This window comes from Cucumis sativus, chromosome 5, assembly GCF_000004075.3.
Source record: "Cucumis sativus cultivar 9930 chromosome 5, Cucumber_9930_V3, whole genome shotgun sequence".
NCBI lineage: Eukaryota > Viridiplantae > Streptophyta > Magnoliopsida > Cucurbitales > Cucurbitaceae > Cucumis > Cucumis sativus.
In genome coordinates, this window is record NC_026659.2 from 14521989 (window position 1) to 14540633 (window position 18645).

Below are 18645 nucleotides of genomic sequence, written 5' to 3' on the forward strand. Positions count from 1 at the left end.
GAAAGAGTAGAACGATGACATAGTTCACTTTGTTTCTCTACGTACAAAATAACCATTGACTTAAATCAAAGACATTGCACCACAAATGACCATTAGAAAACAATATATAATAGAAAGTATAAAAAATATGCAGAAATTGAAAATGAAATTGGAAGTAGAAAAAAAAAATGGAAGGAAGAAAAATACCCCCAAAGTTCCAAGTGCAATATGATCATAACCAATTTGTATCACCATGAAAAGATCGAACAAGCTCCAAAATGGATTTTACAGTGCGATTCCAACTCACATAAGCAGTCTCTAGGAATGCCAAACCGTTTCTAAGAAAGGATCATCACAACCCATAACTTTAAATTCTTCAAAACAATGCAATGAAATCAGAGCAGAAAAAAACAGAACAACTCTAACCAACGATAACTGCAAAATAAACCTTATGGAAATGTTATAGAAAGAGTAGAACGATGACATGGTTCACTTTGTTTTTCTATTTACAAAATAACCAATGATTTAAAGGAAAGAATTTGCACCACAAATGACCATTAGAAAGCAATATACATAAAAAAGAATAAAAAATACGCAGAAATTGAAAATGAAAGTGAAAGTAGAAAACAAACTGAAGGAAGAAAAATACTCCAAAAGTTACAAATGCATTACGATTCGGAAAAATTTGTATCAACATGAACTGATCGAATAAGCTCCAAAATGGGTTTTGCAGTGGAGAGTGGGAAAAATTCTCGCCGGTGGGAAGAGAAGGGAAGACATGGGGTTCAGTTTACACAGATTTTTCTTAATGATTGTTGGAAGAACAAAGAGATTGTGAGGAGATTTAAGGGCAACGACAACAATGACAGAATGTTAAATCTCGAAAGACTAAATGGCCAATTGAGTCTTTAAGCCAGTTCGATCTGCCTGTTAGCTGGTTTCTTGCTTCTTTATGGAAATGGGGTAGAAAGAGTAGAATGATGATATAGTTAACTTTGTTTTTCTCTTTACAAAGTAGCCAATGACTTAAAAGAAAGACATTGCACAACTTGTGACCATTAGAAAATAATATACATAAGAAAGAATAAAAAATAAGCAGAAATTGAAAATGAAATTGGAAGTAGAAAAGAAATGGAAGAAAAATACCCCAAAACTTCAAAATGCAATATGATCATAACAAATTTGTATCATCATGAACAGATCGACCAAACTCCAAAACAGATTTTGCAGTGGGCTTCCGACTCAAATAAACAGCCTCCATGCTCACCAAAACGTTCCTAAGAAAGGATTCAGCTCCCTACCAACATGCATCACATCCCATAACTTTAATTTCTTCAGAAACAACGTAGTTAACTGAAGGTAAAAAAATCAGAACAAGAACACTAACCAACTTCTTAGGAATCAGCTCCCTACCTCCGAATGCGTCGGGTTCGTTCAGGATCAAAAGTTGCGTAGGGAAATCTTCACTCTTGGCTGAAGCAACAATAGCATGTAGAAAGTAGAAGAGTAAAGCTGGTTAGATCAGAATGCATCGGGTTCCTTCGGTATCAGAATTTGCGTAGGAAACTCTTCCCTCTTGGTTGAAGCAACAATTTCCAATAGAAAGTAGAAGAGTTAAACCAGTTAGATAAGAATGCGTCGGGTTCCTTCAGAATCAATACTTGCGTAGGAAACTCTTAACTCTTGGAGGAAGCAAAAATAACATGTAGAAACTCAAAAAGTTAAGTCGGTTAGGTCAAAATGCGTCGAGTTCCTTCGGAATCAGAATTTTCGTAAGGAACTCTTCACTCTTGGTCGAAGTAGGAATAGCCCGTTGGAAATAGATGAGTTAACACTTCAAAAATACTTCCTATAAAAAGTTATTATATATAGGGACAATCTTCCTTTGTGTTTGGACTGCACCCATGCATTTATAGCACAGGAGCATTCCTTTAGATCACATCGTATCCTTTAGAGATCGCAGTTTGCTACCTTGATTTTCAACTTTTGTCGAGCCCTTTAGAGTTAGTTTGGTTTGAAATAGAGATTGTTGTCTTATGCGATCAAGGTTGTGAAATATCTCACTAGATTTTTTTTAATGGAACATTTGATTAGAGAGTAAGGGTTTTGAGAGGTCTTGGGAGGAGATTGAGACCATTGCTGGTTTAAGGCATTTGTTAGTTAAAAACATTACTTTATCCCGTATATCTAAGACAAGCCAAGCTTATTTTCTTCTTAAAACATACTATAATTAGTCAAACAAAAAAATGTTAATAGTCAAATACATTTTTTATTTGACAATTAATTGTGTTAATTACAACAATAACTATAAAAATTGGTTATCATCCTGTTTTGTTTAAAAATCAAATCAAGAGTTTAACTAAATGGAATGCACTACAATGATGATTCTGCTATTATCAGTAATACACAAACCTTGCATATTGAGTGATGAGGATCTCGAAGATTGACCAGTAGATTATCACTTTCAAAATCAAAGTGCACAATATTCTTTCTGTGCAGGTGTTCCATTCTAAAAGCCGCATCCATAGCAATCAAGAGGCGCTTCCACTTTTCAAGACTCCTGCATCAATTGTATTTATGCTTAATCTAAGGGTGAAGATACATTATACTGCAACTAACTTCTAACAAATTAAATTAAACGTATGAAAAATGAGAACAATTGTTACTTTTCATTCTTCAACAAAGCATTTTTGAGCGAACCATTGGCCATATATTCTGTTACTGTGGCCACAGATCTCCCAGGCCCATCAAGCACGACACCATAAAAAGTACCACATTTGGGTGGTGCAAATCAGCAAACTTAATTGCTTCATTCTAAAAATCTTCTCACTGGTACAATATAAAACAACAAAAAGGACTTGAGTCAAGGAACAAAAAGAAAAATACACGAATAACAAAAGAAAAGAAAAGCCAGTTGCTTAAAATGAACAACCTTGCGATCTTGTTTAGAAGGTTTCCCAGCAAAACACCTCTCATTGATTCGTTTTATAGCAACATCAGTCCCCTCCATTTTCCATGGTAAAAAGTGCCAAAGGTGCCGGACCCCAATTCTCTTAATTCTTCAAGGTCACTATTCTTTATTACCCGAAGGAAAGAAGAAAAAGAAAAAAAAAGATGTTCGGATGGACAATTTAAACATAAAGTGCAACCTTAAGGTTAAAAATGGAAAACTAAGTATTACCTGCAAGCGGCCAAGGCCTTTTGACATTGGAAAACCAGGATTTGCTTTACCTAAAAGTCTTGTCCTGCCATCGTGGGCAAACATGAAACAAGAATAATTATGGCAAAAAACGTGACATATTCCCGTTGAATAGCCAAATGAATGATGTGTATGTTGCATCTTGTTTTGGAGAATGTTCAGCATTGTATTGGTGTCTTATTTACACTTTGTATAAATCAGTCAGATGTCTTGAATGGTGCTTTTGCATTGCTTTGTTTGCATTCCACTCTCAGATAATGGAAGACAATAAAAAATAATCCTCTTGTTTTACTTGTGTTTTAGTATGCTTCCTTTTATCCATTGTTTGGAACTTTCCTTCAAATGGTTGAGCTTCTGGTGTCAAAGTACCATCACATTTGTTGTAATTTATTGAGCTCTTTAGTTATTTTATTACTCTAGTTGAATGGCATAACTTTCGTTTAAATATACATTCAAATCTAATCTTACTTTAACCACTAGTATATGTATGTATACGTGTAAACAAAATCTTGTAATATTGTGTTATCTTATTAACTATGTTGTGAAGTTTATGTAACATTTCACTTGATTGTACTTTTTTTTAAAATAGGACATTTTTTTCATAATTTTTCAAACACAACTAATATCTACTTGGACTCCTTGTACTCTCCTTGTAAATGGAGTGTATTCTTGATTAACTTAAACACTTAAATTTTTTTACCACACATATCAATTACTAAAATTTCATAATATCAAAATTCAACATATCCATAAGTTAAAAAACATATTTTGTAATAATACTCGAAATTTGGGATGGGTAGTCTGGGTTGTTAGTGTTGTCAGTGTTAGAATACCCCTAGTGGTTTGTGTCAAAAAAGTCTCCTTTTAAAAGTTGAAAGATGCCCTTAAACTTTCGAAAACGGTTCAAAAATACCATTGTCTTTAGTTTTAGATGAAAGTCGCTAAAGTTTTGTTTAAAAAATAATCATCAACTATTGAAAAGTTCTGTTTAAAAAATATTGATGAATTATTGAAAGTTCCATAAATATCCTTTTAAGCTTAAAAAAAATTCAAAAAAATGTTCATCAATCCAATTCATACACCTATTTCTTTACACTTATAATAAAAAGCCCATAGAAAGTAGAGAACTTTTCACTCTTGCCTGAAGCTACAATAGCCCGTAGAAAGTAGGAGAGTTAAGCTTGTTAGGTTAGAATGCGTCGGGTTCGTTTGGGATCAAAACTTGCATCAGAACTCTTCACTCACGGTCGAAGCTACAATAGCTGGTAGAAAGTAGGAGAGGTAAGCCTATTAAGTCATAATGCATTGGGTTCTTTCAGGATCAAACTTTCGTAGGAAACTCTTCACTCTCGACCGAAGCCACAATAACTTGTAGAAAGTAGGAAAGATAAGTTGGTCAGGTCAAAATGCGTCGGGTTCCTTCCGTATTAGTATTTGCGTAGGGAACTCTTCACTCTTGGTGAAAGCAACAATTTCCTGTAGAAAGAAGGTGAGTTGAAGCGATTAGATCATAATGCGATGGGTTCCTTCGGGATCAATACTTGCGTAGGGAACTCTTAACTCTTGGTGGAAGCAAAAATAGCCCGTAGAAAGTCGAAGATTTAAGCCAATTAGTTTAGAATGTGTCGAGTTCCTTCGGGTTCAAAATTTTCGTAGGGAACTCTTCACTCTTGGTCGAAGCAACAATGGCCGGTTGAAAGTAGAAGAGTTAAGCCAGTTAGGTCAGAATGCATGTTTGGTTCTTTAGATATCCGAACTTGCACAGGGAAATCTTCACTCATGGTCGAAGCAACAATAACCTGTAGAAAGTAGGAGAGTTAAGCTGGTTAGGTCAGAATGTGTCGGCTTTCTTTGGGATCAGAACTTGTGTCGGGAACTCTTCACTCTCGATTGAAGCCACAATAGCTCGTAGAAAGTAGGAGAATTAAGCCGGTTAGGTTAAAATGCATCGGGTTCTTTGGGATCATAACTTCTTCGACAACTCTTCACTCTCGGCCGAAGCCACAATAGCCCGTAGAAAGTACGGGAGTTAAGCCATTTATGTTAGAATGCATCGGGTTCCTCGAGAATCAGAACTTGCGTAGGAAACTCTTAACTCTTAGTCAAAGCAACAATAACGCATAGAAAGTCGGGGAGTTAAGCCGGTTAGGTCGGTATGCATCGGTTTCTTCGGAATCAAAATTTGCTTAGGGAACTCTTCACTTTTGGCTGAAGCAACAATAGCCCGTAGAAAGTAGGAGAGTTAAGCTGGTTAGGTCGGAATGCGTCGGGTTCACTTCGTATCAAAATTTTCGTAGGGAACTCTTCCCTCCTGGCCAAAGAAATAATTTCATATAGAAAGTAGGAGAGTTAAAGCGGTTAGATCAGAATGTGTCGGGTTCCTTCGGGATCCATACTTGCGTAAGGAACCCTTAACTCTTGGCTGAAGCAAAAAGAGCCTGTACAAAGTCGGATAGTTAAGCCAATTAGGTCAGAAATGCGTCGATTTCCTTCAGGATCAAAATTTTCGTAGGGAACTCTTCACTCTTGGTTGAAGCTTCAATAACCCGTTGGAAGTAAAAGAGTTAAGCCAGTTAGGTGAGAATGCGTTTAGATCTTTCAATATAAGAACTTGCGTAGGGAAATCTTCACTTATGGTCGACGCAACAATAGCCCGTAGGAAGTAGGAGAATTAACTCGGATAGGTCAGACTGCATCGAGTTCCTTTGGGATCAGAACTTGTGTCAGGAACTCTTCACTCTCAGTTGAAGCCACAATAGCCCATAGAAAGTAGGAGAGTTAAGCCGAATATGTTAAAAGCATCGGGTTCCTTCCTGACCAGAAATTTCATGGAACTCTTCACTCTCGGCTAAAGCCACAATAGCCTGTAGAAAGTAGGAGAGTTAAGCCAGTTAGGTCAAAATGCATTTGGTTCCTTCGATATTAGAACTTGCATAGGGAACTCTTAACTCTTGGTCGAAGCAACAATAGCCCATAAAAAGGTTGAGAGTTAAGCCGGTTAGGTCGGAATGCGTCGGGTTCCTTCAGGATCAAAATTTGCGTAGGGAATGCTTTCTTGGCCGAAGCAACAATAACTTGTAGAAAGTAGGAGAGTTAAGCTGGTTAGGTCAAAATGTGTCAGGTTCCTTCAATATCAGAATTTCCATAGGGAACTCTTCCCTCTTGGCCGAAGCAATACTATAGAAAGTAGGAGAGTTAAAGTGGTTAAATCATAATTCATTGGGTTCCATCGGGACCAATACTTTCGTAGGGAACTCTTAACTCTTGGTGGAAGCAAAAATAGCCTGTAGAAAGTAAGAGAATTAAGACGGTTAGGTCAGAATGCATCGAGTTCCTTTGAAATCAGAATTTTCGTAGGGAACTCTTTACTATTGGCCGAAGCAACAATAGCTCGTTGGAAGTAGAAAAGTTAAGCCAGTTGGGTCAGAATGCATTTGGTTCTTTCGATATCAGAACTTGCATAGGAAAATCTTCACTCATGGTGAAAGCAATAATAGCTCGTAGAAAGTAATAGAGTTAAGCTGGTTAGGTTAGAATGCATCGAGTTCCTTTGGTATCATAACTTGTGTCAGGAACTCTTCCCTCTTAGCTGAAGCCACAATAGCCCATAGAAAGTATGAGAGCTAAGCAAAATAGGTTAAAATGCGTCGGGTTCCTTCCAGATCAGAACTTGTGTTGGGAACTTTTCACCCTCGGTTGAAGCCACAATAGACCATAGAAAGTAGGAGAGTTAAGCCGAATAGGTTAAAATGCATCTAGTTCCCTCGAGATCAGTACTTTCATCAACAACTCTTCACTCTCGACTAAACCCACAATAGCCCGTAGAAAGTAGGAGAGTTAAATCGGTTAGGTCAGAATGCGTCGGGTTCCTTTAGGATCAGAACTTGCTTAGAGAACTCTTCACTCTTGGTCGAAGCCACAATAGCCCGTAGAAAGTAGGGGAGTTAAGACGGTTGGGTCAGAATGCATCGGGTTCCTTCAGAATAAGAACTTGCATATAGAACTCTTAACTCTTGGTCGAGGCAACAATAGGTCGTTGGAAGTAGAAGAGTTAAGCTAGTTCGGTCAAAATGCATTCGGTTCTTTCGATATTAGAACTTGCGTAGGAAAATCTTCACTCATGGTCGAAGCAACAATAGCCCATAAAAAGTAGAAGAGTTAAGCATATTAGGTCAGAATGTATAGAGTTCCTTTGAGATCAGAACTTGTGTCCGGAACTCTTCACTCACGGCCGAAGCCACAATAGCCCATAAAAAGTAAGAGAGTTAAGCCGATCAGGTTAGAATGCGTCTGGTTCCTTCGTGATCAGAACTTGTTGGTGAACTCTTCACTCTCGACCAAGCAACAATAGCCTGTAGAATGTAGGAGAATTAAGTCGGATAGCTCAGAGTGCGTAGGGTTCCGTCCGGATCAAAACTTTCATAATGAAATCTTCACTTATGGTCGAAGCAACAATAACATGTAGAAAGTAGGAGAGTTAAGCCGATTAGGTTAGAATGCGTCGAGTTGCTTTGGGATTAGAACTTGTGTGAGGAACTCTTCACTCTCGGCCGAAGCCACAATAGCCCGTAGAAAGTAAAAGAGTTAAGCTGGTTTGATTAAAATGAATCGGGTTCTTTTAGAATCAGAACTTGTTCGTGAACTCTTCACTCTCGGCTGAACCTACAGTAGCCCGTAAAATGTAGGAGAGTTAAGGCCGAAAAGCTCAAAGTGTGTCAGGTTCCTTCCGAATCAGAACTTTTATCGGGAACTCTTCACTCTCGGCTAAAGCCACAATACCCCATAGAAAGTACGAGAGTTAAGTCGGTTAGGCAAAAATGCATCGGGTTCCTTCGTGATCAAAACTAGCGTAGAGAACTTTTCACTCTTTGGTCGAAGCCATAATAACCCGTAGCATGTAGGAGAGTTAAGCTGGTTAGTTCAGAATGTGTTGGGTTCCTTCGAGATCAGAACTTGTGTGGAGAACTCTTCAATCTTTGTCGAAGCCATAATAACCCATAGAAAGTAGGAGAGTTAAATCGATTAGGTCAGAGTGCATCGGGTTCCTTCGAGACATGAACGTGCATTAGGTACTCTTCACTCTTGGATGAAGCAATAACAGCCCATAGAAAGTTAGAGAGATAAGTTGATTAGGTCGCAATGCATCGGGTTCCTACGGGATCAAAACTTGCGTAGGGAACTTTTCACTTTTGGTTGTAGTAACTATAGCCGGTAGAAAGTAGGAGAGTTAAGCGGGTTAGGTCAAAATCCATCGGGTTCCTTTGAGTTCAGAACTTGCGTAAAGAACTTTTCACTTCGCCGAAGCCACAATAGGCCGTAGAAAGTAGGAAAGTCAAGCCGGTTAGGTCAGAATGCATCGGGTTCCTAAATTGCATAAGGAACTCTTCACTCTTGGTTGAAGCAACAATAGCCTGTAGAAAGTTGGATAGTTAAGCTAGTTAGGTCAGAATACGTCAGGTTCCTTCAGAATCAAAGCTTGCGTAGAGAACTCTTCACTCTTGGCTGAAGCAACAATAACCGGTAGAAAGTAGGAGAGTTAAGCTGGTTAGGTTGGAATGTATCAAGTTCTTTACGTATCAGAATTCACATAGGGAACTTTTTACTCTTGGCCAAAGCATCAATTTCTGTAGAAAGTAGGAGAGTTAAAGTGGTTAGGTCAGAATGCGTCGGGTTCCTTCGGGATCGATAGTTGTATAGGTAACTCTTCACTCTTGGCCGAAGCAACAATAGCTAGTTGAAAGTAGAAGAGTTAAGCCAATTAGGTCAGAATGCGTTGGGTTCCTTCGATATCAGAACTTGCGTAGGAAAATATTCACTCACGGCCGAAGCAACAATAGCCTGTAGAATGTAGGAGAGTTAAGCCGATTAGGTCAAAATTCGTTGGGTTCTACGGTATTCAACTTTTCCTTCCTTACACTTCTTTTTTTCTTGTTCATTTTATTGATATAATTTTTACCACAACTCATCAGATAGGAATTGATAACCGTTTTCTTTTTTAGAACTGTTTTCTTTTTATTTTAAAAATTAAACATATATACAATGCTTGCACTTTTAAGATTAGTGGCGATTTAAGAAGAATGATGATGGTTCATTCGTGACTTTATTTGTGGTTCTAGGCCTCTAAAATTTTTTTCAATTACAATACTATGACGTCAAATAACTGTCGCGAAAAGTATTATCCGAAAAGTTTCGCCTTTTCCCGCGCGTTTTTTTTCCTTTTGTGATAATTTTTTTTCCTCCCTCCATTTTGTGATATAAACAACTGTCGTAGTAGATAATTTTTGTTGTAGTGTTACTACATTTGGAACTTGACAAAAACCTGTTTGCTAGATGATCCCTTATATGACTCAATTTCTTTTTCCTAGTGTTTTTATTCACTTATAAAGTCATTTCAAACACAATACTATACATTTGATTTGTGAACTTTAGTCACTATGGTTTCTTTACCTATGCATTGCCAAATCAAGCACTATACCATAAAACTTCTAGGACTAACTTATGAATTGATCAATTAAAATGACATGATTTGCACTATAGACGCCTTTTGCACACCACTTAGGTTGGTTTAGCACTATAGTTCTTGTCTTATTTACCATTTTTGGTCGTTAATTCCTTCTTTGTTTTTCAATTTTTGGTAGTTTATGAGTTAAGAAAGCTCACACTTAAGCATTGTTTGATAGTCTTTACAGCCTAAGCACCTCTTGGACACTACATAGGTTGGTTGGCACTATAGTTGATGCACTTGCACACTTGGTTTCCATTTAAGGTCCTTAAGTCCTTTTTGGTCACTTTTTGGTAGGTTATGTGTTGGAAATTGATAAGAAACCCCTAGGCATTGGATCTAAGAATCATGTTAAACAACAAGACTCAAAGAACACAACCCCACTAGCCACAAAACCAATTTGATTTCAACCCCTAAGATAGGCTACATACAAATTGCTTAGATGATCTAAGAAACCAAGGATCGAACAAAATTAGAAACTCCCATCAATCCTTAATCTTCAAAACACTCCACAAGTAAGGTAGATCAATTCTCACTTGAATGCTTCAAATGTTTGTGCATTCTATCACAACAGACAAGAACAAAATTCTACATTCTAGAATTTTCAGATTTCTTTCATCCCAAATTCTTCTTTTTAAATGTGGAAAAATTACAACCCTATTTATACTAATTAAAATATGAAATGAAAGGTCAAAACATTTAATTTGATAACCTTTCAACTAACATAATAACTAAAAACACATAAACATTATTTCTTAAACATTTAAATTTATGACTTTTGAGTTGCCCAAAATAACTCTTCAACTTCCAAGCATTGCATCTACTCAACTTCTTCATTTGATTCAATCATGATTTCTTGATCCATATCAGGAATGCTCACAGTTAAACATTCTTGGTTTGTCTTTAAACCTTAGGCACCTTTTGGACACTACTTGGGTTGGTCTGGCACTATAGTTGTTGCTTTTGTGCACTTATTTTCATTTTGGGTCGTTAAGTCCTTTTTTCTGACATTTTGGTAGATTTTGAGTTGAGAAAGCTCACACTTAAGCATTCTTTGGTTGTGTTTATATAATAGGCACGTTTTTTAAACTACTTAGGTTTGTTTGGCACTATAATTATTGCACATGCGCACTTGGTTGCCATTTCGGGTCGTTAAGTTATTTTTTCAGATATTTTGGTAGGATATGAGTCGACAAAGCTCACACTTACAAGTTCTTGGGTTGCATTTACAGCTTAGGCACTTTTTGGACACTACTTAGGTATGTTTCGCACTATAGTTGTTTCACTTAGGCACTTGGTTGCCAATTGGGGTCGTTAAGTCTTTTTTTTTTTACATTTTTGTTTGTTATGAGTCGAGAAAGCTCACACTTAAATATTATTTGGTTGCGTTTATAGCTTACGCAACTTTTGGATACTACTTAGGTATGTTTGACATTTTATTTGTTGCTCTTGGGCACATGCTTGCCATTTCGAGTCGTTAAATCATTTTTTCTGACTTATCGGTAGGTTATGAGTCGGGAAAGCTCACACTTAAGCATTCTTTGGTTGTCTTTAAACCTTAGTCACCTTTTAGACACTAATTAGGTTGTTTTAACAGCATATTTGTTTAACTTACGCACTTGGTTGAAATTTTTGTTCATCAAGTCCTTTTTTGTGATTTTTTGGTAGCTTATGAGTTAAGAAAGCTCACACTTAAGCATTCAATGGTTGCCTTTACAACTTAACACCGTTTGGATAGTAGTTAGGTTGGTTTGACACTATAGTTATTGAATTTGGGCACTTGGTTGCCATTTCGGGTTGTTAAGTCATTTTTTTCTCATTTTTTCGTAGCTTATGAGTTGGAAAAGCTCACAGTTAAGCATTGTTTGGTTGATTTTAAGCCTTATGCACCTTTTGGACACTAGTTAGGTTAGTTTGGCACTATATTTGTTGCACTTGGGCACTTGGTTGCAATTCGAGTCGTTAAGTCCTTTTTTCTAACATTTTGGTAGGTTATAAGTAGAGAAAGTTCACACTGAAGCATTCTTTGATTGCATTTACAACGTAGGCACCTTTTGGACACTACCTAGGTTGGTTTGGCATTATAGCTGTTGCACTTGGACACTTGATTTCCACTTCAGGTCGTTAAGTCCTTTTTCTCACATTTTTTAAAGTTATGATTTGGAAAATCTCACACTTAAGCATTTTTTTTGCTGTCTTTAAACCTTAGGAACCTTTTGGACATTAATAAGGTTTCTTTGGCACCATAGTTGTTGCACTTTGGCACTTGGTTGCAATTTCGGGTTGTTAAGTCCTTTTTTCTAACTTTTGTTAGGTTATGAGTCGGGAAAGCTAACACTTAAGCATTCTTTTGTTTCCTTTACAGCTTACGCACCTTGGTTTGGCACTATAGTTGTTGTACCTTGGCATTTGGTTGTCATTCCGGGTTGTTAAATTCTTTTTTCTAACTTTTTAGTTGGTTATGAGTCTAGAAAGCTCACATTTAAGCATTCTTTGGTTTTCTTTAAAGCTTAGGCACCTTTTGGACACTACTTAGGTTTATTTGGCACTATAGTAGTTGCATTTGGGCACTTGGTTGCGATTTTAGGTTGTTCAGACCTTTTTTTCTCACTTTTTGGTAGCTTATGCATTGGAAAAGCTCACAGTTAAGCATCGTTTGGTTGTCTTTAAATCTTAGGCACATTTTGGACACTAGTTAGGTTTGTTTGGCACTATAGTGTTGCATCTGGACACTTGGATGCAATTTGTGTCGTTAAGTCCTTTTTTCTAATATTTGAGTAGGTTATGAGTAGAGAAAGCTAACACTTAAACATTCTTTGTGTTGGAATTTATGTCCTAAAACAGAACAAGAATTCTAACCAACGATAACAAAAAAATCCACCTTAACCCTTGATCCATGCCGTCCATTGGGAGGTACAGCACTGGACATGATTGAGAACTATCGGTTCCCAGCCGCAAGTTTCGACATCGACAAAGATTTTCCAAGGGAAATGAAAATTTTGGAAATGGGTAGTGAAGAAAAATAAGGTTGAAAGGATTTTGTTTGGAGAGTGGACAAAATTATGACCGATGTGGAGAAAAGGGAACATATGGGGTTCGGTTTACAGGGATTTTTCTTAAGGATTGTTGGAATAACAAAGAGATTGTGAGGAGATTTAAGGGCAACGACAAGAATGGCAGAATGTTAAATCCCAAAAGACTAAATGGCCAATTGAATGTTTAAGTAGATTGATTTGCCTGTTAGCTGTTTTCTTGCTTCTTTGCGGAAATGGGGTAGAAAGAGTAGAACGATGACATAGTTCACTTTGTTTTTCTCTTTACAAAGTTGCCAATGACTTAAAAGAAAGACATTGCACAACAAGACCATTAGAAAATAATATACGTAAGAAAGAATACAACGTAAGCAGAAAAGAAATGGAAGAAAAATACCCCAAAACTTCAAAATGCAATATGATCATAACAAATTTGTATCATCATGAACAGATCGAACAAACTCCAAAACAGATTTTGCAGTGGGCTTCCGACTCAAATAAACAGCCTCCATGCTTGCCAAATTCCTAAAGGCAGCGCAATTAAGCAGTAACCATCAATTCAAAACAACAGGAAAGACAGAAAGAGTTGCAATGCGTTAGTTTACTGTTTCAGATCGCTTTAGAAGGGGACCCTGCAACAAATTCCGACCAGACCCAGAGGCCAGCTGCCGCTTGATCTTCTCCAAACTGTCCCCGGCATCTTCCGCTCTCTCCACCAACAACAATCATAAATTAAAAACATGTTGAGCCAACAAAGATACACACCAGCAAACTTTTGAACATAGGACCCTCCTAAACTACTCACTTTTGAACATAGGACTTCCCCAACTATCTACTCACTTCTGAACATACAACCTTGATAGAACACTTATGTACTGTTTCTATTATATTGATATTTGAGACTTAAAGTTGCAATAGAAAGAAAATTACAGAGAAATTACAAACAACAAGCAAAGAAACCCTCCTAATCCAAAACAGAAATAAACACAATTCAAAATACTACAATTAAAACCAGAACAATTCTGGCAGGCCCTTCCTTTTACTAAAAACTGCCTGCCCTTTCCCATCTCCCTCTCATCCATTTAACTTCCTGTTTTAGATAACTGTCATCCTTTTGAATAAGTAACTGTGTTGATTACTAACGTGCCTTACTTTCCTTTCTTCTATTATAAGTAAAATAACAATGGTGGTCTAACAGACCTCCTAAACTATCCACTCTAGAGCATGTTAAATCACCAATTCATCCAAAAACTAATGACGTAAATGTAATATTATATCTTCAACGTAAATGTAAATGTAAACTAATGACACTACAAGTGATTTTGAAACTAAGACATTGAAGCAGTCTGTTAGGAAGGGTGATGGAACCAGCAAGAGTGGGGGGAGTTCTTTAAAACAATCAGAGGTCAAGAGAAAGAAGGGATCAGCTAAATCTATTTCTGGAAAAAACGTGAAAAGATTGTCAGGTGATGATGATAAAAAGGAAACCACACCTGTGCTGAAACCAGCCTCCAAAAATTGGAAGTAAATCAAAGGATCAAGGCACTCTTGAAATTGGAAGTAAACTTGGTAGCACAGGGAATACGTGGGGTTCGGCTTACAGGGATTTTTCTTAATGATTGTTGGAAGAACAAAGAGATTGTGAGGAGATTTAAGGGTAACGACACAAATGCAGAATGTTAAATCCAAAAAGGCAAAATGGCCAATTGAATATTTAAGGAAGTTTGATCTGCCTGCTAGCTGTTTTCTTTCTTCTTTATGGAAATGCTGCAGAAAGAGTACAACGATGAAATAGTGCATATTGTGTTTCTCTTTACAAAGTAACCAATGACTTACAAGAAAGACACCATACAACAAATGACCATTGGAAAACAATATACATATGAAAAAAAAAAATTTGCAGAAATTGAAAATGAAACTGGAAGTAGAAAAGAAAGGAAGAAAAATACCCTAAAAGTTGCAAGTGCAATAGGATCATAACAGATTGGTATCATCACGAACAGATCGAACAAACTCCAAAACAGATTTTGCAGTGGACGTCCAACTAAAATAAACAGCATCCATGCTCGCCAAAACGTTCCTAAGAAGTGATAACATTTCACAACAAGTAGCCAATGACTTAAAAGAAAGCTATTGCACAACAAGTGACCATTAGAAAATAATAAACAGAAGAAAGAATAAAAAGATAAGCGGAAATTGGAAGAAGAAAAGAAATGGAAGAAAAATACCCCAAAACTTCAAAATGCAGTATGATCATAACAAATTTGTATCATCATGGACAGATCGAACAAACTCCAAAACAGATTTTGCAGCGGGCTTCCGACTCAGATAAACCGCCTCCATGCTCCCCAAAACGTTCCCAAGAAAGGATTCAGCTCCCTACAAAAAACAATGTAACTAACTCAAGGTAAAAAAAAAAAAAAACAGAACAAGAACACTAACCAACTTTTAAGGAATCAGCTCCCTGCCAACATGCATCACACCCCATAACTTTAATTTCTTCAAATAGAAAGGATTTAACTCAAAGTAAAAAAAAAACAGAACACGAACTCTAACCACAAAAAAATAGAAAAACCAACCTTAACCCTTGATCCTTGCCGTCCATCGGGAGGTTCAGCACTGGACATGATCGAGAACATTCGGTTCCCAGCCACAGGTTTGGCCATCGACAAAGATTTTCAGAGGGAAATGAAATTTTTGGAAATGGGTAGTGAACAAAAGTAAGGCTGAAATGATTTTGTTTGGAGAGTGGGGAAAATTCTGGCGAGTGAGGAGAAAAGGGTACGTGGGGTTCGGTTTACAGGAATTTTTCTTAACGATTGTTTGAAGAACAAAGAGATGTGAGGAGATTTAAGGGTAACGACACAAATGCAGAATGTTAAATCCAAAAAGGCGAAATGGCCAATTGAATATTTAAGGAAGTTTGATCTGCCTGCTAGCTGTTTTCTTGCTTCTTTATGGAAATGTTGCAGAAAGAGTAGAACGATGACATAGTGCATTAATGTGTTTCTCTTTACAAAGTAACCAATGACTTACAAGAAAGACACCACACAACAAATGACCATTGGAAAACAATATACATATGAAAAACTAAAAAATTTGCAGAAATTGAAAATGAAACTGGAAGTAGAAAAGAAATGGAAGAAAAATACCCTAAAAGTTGCAAGTGCAATAGGATCATAACAGATTGGTATCATCACGAACAGATCGAACAAACTCCAAAACAGATTTTGCAGTGGGCGTCCAACTAAAATAAACAGCATCCATGCTCGCCAAAACGTTCCTAAGAAGTGACACCATTTCACAACAAGTAGCCAATGACTTAAAAGAAAGCTATTGCACAACAAGTGACCATTAGAAAATAATATACAGAAGAAAGAATAAAAAGATAAGCAGAAATTGGAAGAAGAAAAGAAATGGAAGAAAAATACCCCAAAACTTCAAAATGCAGTATGATCATAACAAATTTGTATCATCATGGACAGATCGAACAAACTCCAAAACAGATTTTGCAGCAGGCTTCCAACTCAAATAAACAGCCTCCATGCTCCCCAAAATGTTCCTAAGAAAGGATTCAGCTCCCTACCAATAAATTTTAAAGTATATGTAAATTTTAGATATTAAGTAAAAAAGAGAATATGTAAGTTGAATTTTAATCGGTAAGAATATGGATGTCTAGAAACAAATTTTTAATTTTTTAAAAAGTTGATTGATAATTATTTGATTTCTTTAAATTCAACAACAACATAAAATTCGATAAGAGAAGGTTGTCACATGCTTGAGTATGTGTTGAATCAAATATGGACTCTCGGGCAAGGGTGTATCTTGGCCATATAATTTCGGGCAAGGGTGTAGAGGTTGATCCCGAGAAAATTAGATCTATCAAAGAATGGCCCGTGCCCACTAATGTCCGTGAAGTTCGTGGATTTCTTGGGTTGACAGGATATTATCGAAGATTTGTAATGAATTATGGAAGTGTGGCTGCTCCTTTGACTCAACTATTGAAGAAAGGAGCATATGAATGGACTGTTGCAGCTGCTGAAGCTTTTGAGAATTTAAAGATGGCTACGATGACTCTCCCAAACTTAGCACTGCCAAATTTTTCCTTACCATTTGAAATAGAGACCGATGCTTCTGGATACAGGGTAGGTGCTGTCTTAATTCAAAATCATCGGCCAATTGCTTATTTTGAGCCAGACATTAGCTATGAGGGATCGTGCTAAACCAGTTTATGAACGGGAATTAATGGCTGTAGTTTTGGCTGTGCAACGCTGTAGACCTTATCTTTTGGGCAAGAGGTTTGTAGTGAAAACTGATCAACGATCATTGAAACTTTTATTGGAACAAAGGGTTATCCAACCTCAACATAAGAGGTGGATTGCTAAGCTTCTTGGCTACAATTTTGATGTCGTGTATAAACCGGGACTAGAAAACAAAGCAGCAGATGCCTTGTCTCGTGTCCCTCCTACTGCCCAACTTAATCAACTTACTGTTAAGATCAGTTAAATTGGCAGTCCCCAACACTGAAGTTGACCCTAAATTAGTCCCAGAAATTAATGGGATGGATCTGAATTTCTTGTTCAATGATGAAGATATTCTCCCTATTAAAATTCCCCTGGATTTGCCTAAAGATTTAGTGTCTATAGTCGGTGATTGTGGAATCATTTTGGCTTAAATTAGATGTGCAACTGCCTTTTCCTCCTCCCAGTCATTATTAAGGTTGTCTTCTGGAACACTAAGGGTTTGAACGACTCCTCTAAACGTGTAGCACTTAAAAAATTCATCAACAATTGTAGTCATGATTCAAGAATCTAAGAAGGACACCTTGAACTCGGCTTTTATAAAATCACTGTGGAGTTCTAAGGATATTGGCTGGGATTATGTGGCTTCTGTTGGATCTTCTTGGGGAATTCTTACCATGTGGGACAGCAGTAAAATATCTGTAACAGAGGTCATTAAAAGACGCCTCTCTTAGTCAATCAAATGCCTCACTTTGTGCAAAAAGGTTTGTTGGATCACAAATGTCTATGGCCCTTGTGGTTGCAGAGAAAGGAAATTGGTTTGGCCCGAATTGTCTTCCTTGGCTGATTGTTCGGCCGTGGCCTGGTGCATAGGTGGGGATTTTAATATCACTCGTTGGGCCCGGGAAAGATTTCCTTTTGGCAGAAGTACTAGAGGAATGTCATTATTCAATAAGTTTATTCACATGGTTTCTCTCATGGAAATTCCATTGCAAAATGGAAGGTTCACTTGGTCTAGAGACGGTAATTCTCCTTGAAGATCATTATTCGACAGATTCTTCATAAATCAGATGTGGGATGTTTGTTTTGAAAATTCTCGGGTTTCTCAAAAAGCACGCATCTTCTCGGATCACTTTCCTTTATTCTTGGAGGCTGGTTCTTTTCTTTGGGGTCCCTCTCCTTTTCGGTTTTGTAACAGCTGGTTGGTGTCCAGTGATTCTAATCAGATTATTGTTGAAACAGTGAGCAACTCTAACTTCCAGGGATGGGCTGGTTTCATTCTTCATGAGCAGTTGAGATCAGCTAAATTGGCAGTAAAAGCTTGGAATATTGCTGCGCAAGCTAAGGTAAAAAAAAAACAGAGAAATCCTTGATGTCAAAATTAGAAAAATATGATTCTGTGGCTGAGTTGATTGGATTAAATCAAGAAGAGTTGAATTCTAGAGCTGCTTTGCAAGCGGAATTACTTAGTATTTATCAAAATGAAGAGCGTAATTTTATTCAGAAGAGTAAACTCAATTGGCTTTCTTTGGGTGATGAGAATACGGGCTTCTTCCACCGCTTTCTAAATGCGAAAAAAAGAAGGAACCTCATAACTGAATTAAAAAATGATGATGGGGTTGTCTCGACTTCATTCCGCGACATTGAAAGGCTTGTGCTGGAATTTTTTGAGTCACTTTATACCAGAATTCC

The 18645-nt window shown here is 37.2% G+C and overlaps 2 long non-coding RNA genes across 2 annotated transcripts; both read right to left on the reverse strand.

The window, feature by feature from the left end:
• Positions 1 to 1376: 1376 nt before the first annotated feature.
• On the reverse strand, positions 1377 to 13526 carry LOC116403983. The gene is made up of 6 exons (XR_004216918.1): positions 13318 to 13526; positions 3161 to 3224; positions 2912 to 3054; positions 2646 to 2808; positions 2392 to 2539; positions 1377 to 1452 (listed from the first exon to the last, which is right to left on the reverse strand). It is a non-coding gene; the product is annotated as an uncharacterized LOC116403983 (long non-coding RNA).
• A 1135-nt stretch (positions 13527 to 14661) lies between these two features.
• Positions 14662 to 16193, reverse strand: LOC116403984. The gene is made up of 4 exons (XR_004216919.1): positions 16144 to 16193; positions 15865 to 15995; positions 14941 to 15091; positions 14662 to 14792 (listed from the first exon to the last, which is right to left on the reverse strand). It is a non-coding gene; the product is annotated as an uncharacterized LOC116403984 (long non-coding RNA).
• Positions 16194 to 18645: the final 2452 nt, after the last annotated feature.